The following is an 11,286-nucleotide window of genomic DNA, read 5'->3' as shown; positions in this document are numbered from 1 at the left end:
CATTGGTTTTTACACTAAGCCTCTCTCTCTCTTTGATCTGAACTTGGCTGCCCATCCCCTGGCCTGATAGACTGTCTGGCATCGTGTTCCTTGGCACCTCACTACAGCGCGGGCACTCCGCCAGGGTTCCGTTCTCCGCGGAGCGGCGGGAACCCGCGGGCGATGCCCTTTGCTTGGGGTGGGGGGAAGGGGGTTGTGCTGGCCGCGGCGGGGGCGTCTTCCCATTGCCAGGAAGGCCACCCCGGGACGGGTCTCGTGCTGGAGGCACGTGGGCAGGATGCTGCACGTCCAGGGGATCTTTCTTACTCTTAGGTTTAACCAGGAACACTGAGCAGGGAGAGACCTGCCTTTCCTACCTGCATGACCCTTTTCCTTTCTGGGAGGGTGGTGGAGACCCGAAAGCTCGCCTCGTTTGCTCCAGGCCCGCTCGCAGTCCTCCCGACAGTTTCCTTTGGTGCTCCCTCTCTCCCGTGATGCTTTCCCTGGCGGCCCTCCCAGGCTCTAAGCCGCCAGCGTGTGGGGCAAGGCGCGCGGGCTTTGTGGGCCCGACCTCACGGCTGCTTCGGAGTCCGACGAAAGCCATAGGGCAGGAGGGAGCCACCTGTCGCCTAGCCCCTCTCCTCTGTGGCCCCCGCTCTGGCCGGCTGTCCCTGCTCACCAGCAGGCGAGTCCGTGTGGGCCAGCAGTTGTCCGTCCCTAAGCCTTCGCTTCCTCATGGGCTAGCTTTGCAGATTCGGTGGCTTGAGGGCTGGGGGCCACTCCCCTCTGCCAGGTTACCCCTTGAAGACGAGACTGGGTCATTTTCTAGGCCCCTCTGGGGGCAGGGAAGGCCCCTCCCCCTCATCTAGTGCTGCCGCAGGGCAGAAGCGCACGAACAAACCCCAGACTCCTGGCTCCCAAGTACTTTGAGCAGTTGTCACTGCCCTCCCCGGCTTGGTCACAGTGCTATTGGACTGCCACACTTGTTTCCCACGGGACTCTAGCACCGTCCCAGAAGCTGAGCTGGGGATCCAGCTGGGTATGGATTTCCCAGATCTTCCAGTCTGAGGCAGCTTCTTGAGGCCGGCAGCTTTCCTGGGCTCCTGGCCGGGAGCCGGCGGCTTGTTCGCTGGTGCCCGATATCTATCCCAAGTGGTGGGACGGGAGCAAGTTATCTCCGCCGTTGGGGCAGAAGCGGGGGGCTCTGCCGAGACCCCGTCTTGGGGAGGGATGGCAGTTCTCTACACAGGGTCTAGGGGAGCAGGGTTTCTGATTATGGGGAGGCGAGATTCTGGTGGCAGAGACCTGGGATTTGGAGCCCATCCCGATATTCAGGTTCCTTGAGACAGACGAGCCCTGTGGCTGCCCAGCCGGTGCCAGGGGCCAAGCAGCCCCTAGAGAGAGGCCGTGCCGCCCGTCCCGCCTCCCCGGGCGCGGTGTTGTCGCTGCCCTTTTTGAGTTGTATCCTCTTATGGATTTTTTTAAAGACTCCTTCTTTCATTGTGCACAAGCGCTGAGAGCCTGAGGCCCCATTTCTGCTGTGTATATATCCTGACTCGGGGCTTTTATTCAGCAAGTTGTCCATTCTCCTGGCAGACAATGTCATAGTCGCCTCTGTCCACATTAAACCACTGTGAAGCGAGCATCCGTGTCCTGTAGTTTTTCGCATCTACGATGTTCTGCGCGTCGTGCTGGGATCATGGCGTGGTTAATGTACTGATGTGCTGACGGTTTTGCATTTGAATTTTTAAACAGAGCAGAATCCTAGCTGCCCGTAGTGACACTTACCTCTCCTTGCAAGTCGCGATGGACTTTGTCACAGAGGCGATGCGCTGCCCGTAGGGAGTAGCCATAGGGCGCAGGGCCTGTGGCTCGTGGCGCAGTGAGCAGATTTGGTTTCTGAGCGTGTGGGTTCGCGCTAATTTGGGCAGAACTTACAGTGTGTGTGCGTGTGTGCGTACGTATGTTCCTGTGCCGTATGTCACGTAAACACGTGTGCGCTTGCCCATCCCCCAAGACGCCCACACACCGCCTACCGACACTATTTGTTCTAGAGGCCTTTGACCTCCACTGAGACTTTTTCTTTCAAATAGATCTGATGCAAGCGGAAAGGTGAGTGAGCTCTGAGACGTTCTGGGTGGAGAGTTTTATCTGACCAGCGTGCTCTGAAGTGGCTTCCCGCACAAAGCGGCCTTTGGAAAAAGGCTCGGAGTGAGAGGAGGTAGGAGTCTTGTCCTTCGGGAAGTCAAAGCTGGTTTTAATCACGTGGCTGAGCGCGGAAAGGTCTAGGAAGTGCCATGGTCAAACCGTTGTGAATGAAGGTGATTTAACAACGATACTTGGCTTAAGTAGAAGAGGGGGCAGAACTGAGGAAGTTAAGAGGTTTTGGTAGTTCAGGAATAGATGACTAACACGTGTAAGGGGATTGGAAAACAGATGTTTCTATGAGACAGTACTGAGAAATGCAACCTTCCTAGGCAACAGCGTTAGAGAATAACTAGAAAAAGCAGCTATATAATAATAATGATAGATGCCATTGATTTAAAAAGTGCTAATTAATAGCCTTTTGTGTGTCCAGCGTTATGCTAAAAGCAAAGCTGGGGATGGGGTGGGGTGGACGTGGTACGGATAAAACGTGCTTACATTCTGTCTTCATAGACCTCACTGCTTATTCTTTAGTTCAAGATAAGTCTCTGCAAGATGAGAAAATGCTAGAGACAGAATAAAAGGTCCGGGCGCATCTAGTTAATTGTCCGGTCTGTTTTTTTTGTTTTTTTTTTTTTTTTTAATATCAGCTCCGGTAAATTCCCTTTCTTTGGAGTCAACATCGATGACAAGCAGACTTATAAGGAACTCCAGTTTATGCGTGCATCTAGGTGTTTACGGCTAATTCCCTTTACCCTAAGCACGGACGCACTCATCCTTACACTGGGACCTGGGGGACAAAGGTTAACAAAAAGTTTTGAATTAGTAGACCCAAAAGAAGTCTAAACCTTCACATTCCAAAAATGCCTCATCTACCCTTTGACCCATTCTTAGACATAAGGGCTTGAGCGAGTAAAGGGCAGCACAGGCTTCTCTGGAGGTTCTGTTAGATGAGATCTCCTAGGTAAAATGCTTCTGTCTTGAAATATATGCTGTAATTAAGTAAAATTGCTTTCTGCCGTGGAAACGCAGACCAGCTGCCCAATGAAATGGATATTTCTTCATATCCTTGAGGACTGTTGACTCACTCCTGGTCTTTCCAGACACAATAATAGTTCTAATTTTTCTGAACTCTCCAGGGTTCTCACGTGTTCCTAAGTCACAGAGCCTAAAACTGGACTCTAATTATAGCCCGAAGGTTAGATAGTTGTTAGTTCATTTCTACATCGAACTAGTCAAGTTTACTTTTAAAATTTAAACACTTTGCGACTAAGTTCGTTTATGGTTCTCTGCCACGCCCTTCTAGACCACCTACCTACCAGCTCTCATTCTTCTTATCTTTTTTATGCCTTGTTTGTACAAAAAGTTTTTTCTGTGTTTTAATTTTATTTTCCTTCTCCTATCATCTGTCTATGCTTTTGAGAACATAAAACTCATCCTAAAGAAAAAAAAACTCATTCCTTACCAAACAAAGTTGGGTAATAACACTACAAAAGAATTCTTTAAATCACACCGGGCTTCCACAGGAACTTCCCGTGGTGGTTTTGAGTGTTTGCATGTATGTAGATCATCAGCTACTTGATATAGAGAAACCGAAGGTAAAGGATTGAGAGAGAGACGCACTGCCAATTGAAGATAATCACAAATTGGATAAAACAGTTCTTAACAATAAAATAGATTCACAGAAATTTACGTAGTACTTTTCAAGGAAATGTTCTATTCTCACACCAGTAATGTTTTTTTGTCCAAAGACAGTCAACTTTTAATCATCTGTGCTAATGGAAGGATACACATTATTATTTCGTTATGCATTTTTGTTCTAGAATTTAAACATAGGGATATCTGATACTCATAAGACTCGTTTCCTAAAACGTCATCAGAATGAAGACTGAGGAAGATCTGACAAGAAGTGGCAAGAGTAACAGACAGGCCTGGAATAGTAACCTGGGTTCTGGAGCCAGCTATGCTATTAGCTGGCTGTAGCCCCTCAGGAAAATTGCTTCATCCCTCTGGGCCTGTTTTCGTAACTATGAACGAGATTTGACTAAATGATATTTGAGGTACCCATAATTTTTGCGATTTCCAATCCTTGCCAAAGGAGTAAACCCTGGAGGTGGAAGCACAGTTTTCCCATATGATAGAGTTCGCCGTGGCGTGGTTTTTTCTCCTAGAAATGAATGGCTCTTCACTTAACCTGATTAGATTTTGTTTGCCCACATCCTGTTCTATCAAGTCATGAGTACCGCTTTGAAACTCGGGTTGATTTGATTTGCAGTTGACCTAATTTTATTCTAGGTCTTCTAGCTGCAAGGTTTAAATGAAATAGTCACCTCATAGCTATAAGGAATTATTCTTATTTACAATATATAAATTATAACTTCGTCGATCGTTCTGATTACAAAAGTGTCTACTTTGTTAAAATGTTTGCGGTGATAAAAATTCAAAAGTAATTAATGCTAGTTGACAAAATGCAAACAAACGAATTGATACGAAGCGAGGCTTCGTGTTATTCTCTCTCCCTCTTCCCATTCCCCAAGAATAAATCTGGTATGTGTCTTCCCAGACCTTTCCCTATGGAAAAATATATGGATCTGACTATATACATATGTGTATATATGGATATACATATATTCACAACGTACGTTCATGAATACCCACATACTTGTATATATATATATATTTTTTAAAGTGGGCTATTATATGTACTATTTTGCAACTTAATTTTTTTACTTTGCAATGTATTGTGGACTTCCTTTCACAGTAGTATATGGAAATTTACCTCATTTTTTAAAAAGGGCAGCGTAACATTTCATAGTATGGTTGGATCACAATGTAATGATTCACTTATAAATGGAAATTTGTCTCCATTCATTATTATAAAGAATACTAGATATAACCTTGCTCATGTGTTTAGTGTTTATGCAGGATAGGTTTTTGGAGAAAGAATCGCTAGCTCAAAGGCTGTGTACATTTTACATTTTGATAGGTTCGACCAAGTTGCCTTCTTCAGGAGTGCAGTTTAGGCTCCCACCTACAGCAAACGAGAATTCGTTTCCTCACCAAAAGTGAAGAAATTCCTGTTTCCCCACAAAAAGTTTCTTTGCCCAAAGTGGCAAAACAGTCAACATCCAAATTGTTTGGTGAAAATGATGCTTCTTAGTTTCAATCTGCCTTTGCTGGTACATTTAGTTGTAATAATACCACTATCGGGTTTTTTAAAAAGAAAAAATTCTCCGCACATTTCACTTCGATTTTTTTTGGAAGCAGTATTTATTGCTGCTAATTGTGCATCCCTACCACTCCCCGCTGTAGATAAAGCAGCACTCTTAATTAACGGCCCTGGATATTCCCAGGCTTCTTCCCACCTGCCTTTGGGGGAAATGAAGCAGTTGGCCCAACATCACCTGAGGCCAAGCGCGGAGCGGCAGCGAGAGCAGAACCGCAGGCTCCTCTGACCTCAAGGCCGACCTCCTTGGAAACTCAGGGGAATATTACTTGAGCCTGTGGGCCACTGCCCCTCCGGCTCGGACCTCCTTTTTGGTTATTTTTGCCAGATCCAAACCTTGGATTCCAGTACCGATGGGAAAAGGACAGGGACCTAGATCGGGACGGTGACTGACACGGGAAGCCGAATCGCCAAGCCTCGGCTCTTCTGGTTGGCTGTCCACACGTCAGTCAGATCTGAGCAAGCTTTTAATTGGTCCTATGCCATGAGAAGAACATGCCCGCTTCTGATTGGCCTCTTCGTCGAGGGGTGGGCCAAAGGGAGACCTGCCGGTTGGCTGGAATGGAAGGCCAGTGGGAACGCTGGGGCGCCGCTTTCGAAAGCGATGCCTGCACCGCGGCCCCTGGGAGGGTCTGCGGGGTGCCACGGAGCTCCCGCGGCCCAGCTGGTAACGCGACCCCAGTCCCCCGCATCCTAGCCACCCTCTACCCGGACCCCCGACCCCGTCACTCTTCCGGCGTCGCAGAGCGTCTGCGGGTGTCCCGCAGCGACGCCGGCTCTAGTGTCCGGCCTGGCGCTTAGGGAGGCGCTGCCTGAGCCTGCGGGGCTCCTTCCACCGCCGCCAGCCCGGAGCTCTGCTTCTGAGGTGGCACCTGAGGTCCAGGGTCTGGGCCCGGGGAGTGTGCAGGCATCAGCGCGAGGCTCCTGACAGCGGACGCGGGCCAGGCTGACCCAGAAAGTTCTGCCACCCAGGTGGCCACCATTTCAGCCAGCCGTCCCCCTTCTAGACTCATCAGCTCCTGAACCCCTGCATCTTCCAGATCATTCCCTGCATATTTAAAAACAGAATTCAGTCCGCGAGCGGGTCCCCTTTGTTTCTCAGTGGGTTTGAATTCGTTGCTTAATTCCTTCTTCCCAAATGTTTTTAATTACACTAGTGCATTCTCCTTGCAAGAAGAAACCTCAAAACATTACACATAGATGGGGCTAAGGTCCACTTTGGCCATCAGTCACAGTTCTAATCCTTTCCCCTTTCCCAGAGGTAGCCACTGTTGACAGTTTGGTATGTATCCTGGTAGCCTTGAAGGTTTTTGTTTTTTTTTAAAGAAAATACATTGTGTTGTATTTTTATTTCTTAAAAAAAAAATACACTATATTGTACATAGCCTGCAAGTTTTTCATGTGATGTTTTGAAAACTTTTATTTCGCTACAGAATGGCTATACAATGGTTTATTTGACCATTCCTTATTGACAGACTACTAGATTTCCCCCAATTTCTTGCTCTTACGGGTAGTACAGGCAGACCTTGGAGATATCGTGGGTTCCATTCCAGGCCAACATAATAAAGCAAGTATCGCAATAATGCGAGTCATAACCTTCTTGCTGGTGGAGGGTCTCACCTCCGATTTGTAAAAATCGCAACACTCGTGAAGCGTCATGAAGCGGGGCGCAATAAAGCGGAGCGCGATGAAACGAGGCCCGCCTGCACCGCTATGCACATTCCTGCACGCGGGTCCTTGTCGGTGTCCGTAGGGCCGTGCTGCTCAAACTTTGTGATCTCACGACCCTTGTACACTCCTGAGAGAATTTATCTGAGTTTATATCCTCATCCGGGTTGACCAAGGGGAAGAGAAGAAGCAGACCTAATTTCAGATATCTTCTGGAGGGCGAAAATGGAAGGGTCACCTAGGCCATCCAGATAAACAGCCCTTAAAGCAGGATAGCAGAAAAATCACTAAGTGGTCTCTTCAGACTCACTCTGGAGAAGAAGTTCCTTGAGCCTTTTCTTTTCATGATGCGAAGTCCTAAGCGTTTTCTTGGGGCCAACCATCTTTTCCTTAGGATACAGTTTCTTTCTCCATTTCTTTCCTTTTAAAGTGAGTGTTTCATTTCCTGTCGGCGCTGTAACAAATCACAAACTTAGTGGCTCAAAATGGCACAGATTTATCTTACAGCTCTGGAGGTCAGACGACCAAAACAGGACTTATGGGGCTTAAATCAATGTTGCTCGGGCTGTGTTCCTTCTAGAGGCTGTCTTCAAAATCTTTGTTTGTTTTTTTTCTCTGCAAAGTCTCTTTGGTCATATAAGGGAAAATATTCACAGGTTCTGGGGATTAGGACATGGATACCTTTTACTGTGTAGCCTACCGCGGAAGCCTACGCGCTTCATCTGATATTGATTTCTAGTAGGGAAATTAGGCTTGTGGGATTGATTATCTGCCATAGAACTTGTAAGCCTTCCATAGGATTCGCCCATTGCCTTCTACCTGCCATGGTCGGATACAGAGACGGTAGGAGGTAGAAGAGGAAGAGGTCACGAGGAAGTTGAGGAATGGGAAGACAGGTGAATCAGGTGAAAGCTGAGGGAGCAGAGTACTAATGGAAGGAAGGAAAGAGGGAGGGAGGATGTCTAATCCTGTATCAAGTGCTGCTGAGAGACCAGAATAAGATAACGACTGAAAGGCACGTGTTGGATGGAGTGACCTTCGCAACAGCTAGTTTTGCAGGTTGATGGGGGGCTGGGTGGAAAGGGGAAGGGATCGAGAAGTCCAAATTGGCAGTCACAAAGTAGTCACGGGGATGTGAAGTACAGCACAGGGAATACAGTCAATAATATTGTCATAACTATGTAGGGTGCCAGGTGGGTACTAGACTCATGGGGGGATCACTTTGTAAGTCATATAATGTGTCATCATCTCACCACTATGCTTTACGCCTGAAACTAATATAATATCGAATGTCTACTGCAATCGAAAAAAATTCAAAAACCCTCTGTTGTTCCTTGCCTGCCCCCCTTCAACTGCCACCCCCTTTATCATTTCTCTTCTGGATTACGAAGGTAGCTTTCGAAGTGGCCTGTTTTTTATGCCTACAACTACTGTCCAATCCATTTTCTGCACAGCAACTAGAATAATCTTTCTAAAACTTATAGGTGACTCCTAAAGCTTTTCGAATTCCCTGTTTTCAGTGTAAACGCCAAACCGTCTCCTCGTCTGTGTAGATTCTGTGCTTCAGTTCCCAGGAAGCTGTGATCTTTCGTACCTGTGCCCGCACGCGGACAGTCCCTCTGCCTATAATTTCCTCCTCACCTTTTCGTTCCCATTTGCAGTTTTCTTGGCTAATTTCCACTCATCATTCAAAACTCACTTCAGGCTTTCCTTTCCGCTTCCTCCAGGAAGCCTTCCTTGTTTTTACCAGGCCGGGATTAGGTACACTCTGTAAGTTCACAGCTCCTGTCCCTTCTTTGCTCACCATACTGTCGATTTTCTGTAGTCGACCCATTCTTTTACTTTTTTTTTATAAAAAGCATTTTCGTTCTTCAAATAATACACTGACTATGTTTTCATTGTTTAAGCCGAACGCTTTGGATAGCTCTCCTTTCTGACCCCTGGTGCAGGCCCCTGTCTCAGAGGAAACCAGCGTCATCTTCCAGATCATTCCCTGCATCTTTAAAAACAGAATTCAGTTTTTATTTTTTCCCATACCGATGATGTCATACTCTGGGCTGTTCTGCAGCTGGCTTTTTCGCTCAGCAATTTGCCTGAGAACGAGGTAGATCAGGGCCTCCGACGCAGAACGTGCTGCAGTAGATTCTACAGCACGTCTGTAACTATCTTCCATTTCTCTTTTTAAAATTGTGATAAAATAAATATAACATAAAATTGGCCATTTTCGCGGTTTTTAGATGTACAGTTCGGTGGCACTAAGGACATTCTTGTCGTGCAGCCGTCACCGCCATCCATCCGCAGACCTCTTTCCATCTTTCCAAAGGGAGACACCATGCCCGCTAAACACTCGCTCTCCACCACTCCCTCCCCCAGCCCCCGGCGACCTCCATTCTACCTCTCGTCTCTCTAAATCTCACTGTTCTAGGGACCTCATTTTAGCGGAATCATATAGAATTTTTTTTTTTTTTGTAACTGGCTTATTTCACGTAGCATAATGTCTTCCGGGTTTGTCCATGTTGTAGCGTGTGTCAAAACTTCCTTCCTTTTTAGGTGGAAAACATCCCATCGTATGTCCATCAGCGAAGCTTCGGTGTTGTGAACAGTGCCGCTGTCAGCGTGAGTGTCCCAGGACCTGTTCCAGCCCTTACTTCTGATGCTCTTAGGTATACACCCAGAAGAGGAATCGCTGGATCATATGGGAATTCCCATTTCCCTTTTGATGGACATTTAGGACATTCCACAGTCTGGTGCCAGTCATGAACTGCCACCTGTCCTCAGTCCTCGATAAGAACCGAAGTTGAGAGTAAGCATTTCAAACTTTGTAGCAAGCTGATGTTGCCATGACTGCATGATGACTTTTCTAGTAATTCCTTTTTTTTCTCCAACGACATCAATCCGTAATGGATTGGAAATTTTCAAAACAACCCCCACCAAAAATGGTCCTTTTCCACAGAAGGTTTGAGAATCACTGAGAGACAGTTTCTAGTTTTTTGTTTCTTCCCATTAACTCTTTGCGGATGTATGCAAGTGTTTCCCTAGGGTAGATAATGAAAATTAGAATTATCGGAGTAAAGGGCATGCACGTTTTAATAGGTAGTACAAAATTGCTCAGAAAAATGCTGAATGAATACTTCCAACAACAGGATGTGAGAACGCCCGTTTCCCTCTACCCCTGCCAACGCCTGATAGCAGCTTTTTAAAACTAGTTAATCTGTTAGGTGAAAGGGATGTCTTGTTTTAATTCACAGTTCTCTGATTACTAGTCAGTTATGTATCCTCCTTTTATATATTTATTAATATTGGTATTTTTTATTAGTTGCTTGCTGTATCTTTTGTTTAGGTTTCTGTTGGGTTTGTTTTTTTCTCATTGATTTGTAGTTCTTTAATTTTGGATATTATCTGTTATTTATATCTGTTACAAATACTTCCCCCTAATCTACCTTTCAATATTTATTTACAATGTCTTTAGGAAAGAAGCTTTATATTTTGATGTAGTCAGATACAGGCATACCTCGGAGATATTGTGGCTTTGGTCCCAAACCACTGCGATAAAGCAAGTAATGCAATAAAGTGAGTCACGCGAGTTTCTCAGTGCGTGTAAAAGTTATATTCACACTATACTGTAGTCTATTGGTTGTGCGATAGCATTATGTCTAAAAACTAATTTACATACCTTAACAAAAAAGTTTTTATTGCTAAAAAGTGCTAACCATCATTTGCGCTTTCAGCAAGTCATAATGTTTTCACTGGTGGAGGGTCTTGCCTCGATGTTAATGAAAACGCAGTATCTGCAAAGCGCATTGAAACGAGCTGTGCCAATATAGCATTCTTTTTCTATAATTATGGCTTTTGCTTTTCTTGCCTTGTTTCAGAAGCTGTCCCTGCTCCAAAATTTTAAACATATTCACTTATATTTTCTTATACATTTCTTCCTCCGTTTTTAATAGCTTTATCGAGGTGTAATTGACATACAACAAACTACATACTTGAAGGATATGATTCGCTGAGTTTTGACATATGTACACACCCACGAAGTTACCACCACAATCAGGATAATGAACATGTCCATCATCGCCCTTTGTTCTCATACATTTCTAAGTTTGTGTGTGTGTGTGTGTGTGTGTGTGTGTGCGCGTGCACATGTGTGCTAGGATTTTTTTTTCATTTTTTTTCATTAAGGTATAATTTCCATATAGTAAAATTCGCCCTTTTTAGTGTACCTTCCTTCAGTTTTTGGCAAATGCTTCAAAACGTTCTGCAGCTCCCTT

The sequence above is a fragment of the Pteropus alecto genome, unplaced genomic scaffold, assembly GCF_000325575.1.
Source record: "Pteropus alecto unplaced genomic scaffold, ASM32557v1 scaffold312, whole genome shotgun sequence".
Classification (NCBI taxonomy): domain Eukaryota; kingdom Metazoa; phylum Chordata; class Mammalia; order Chiroptera; family Pteropodidae; genus Pteropus; species Pteropus alecto.
This window is presented reverse-complemented; position numbering follows the sequence as displayed.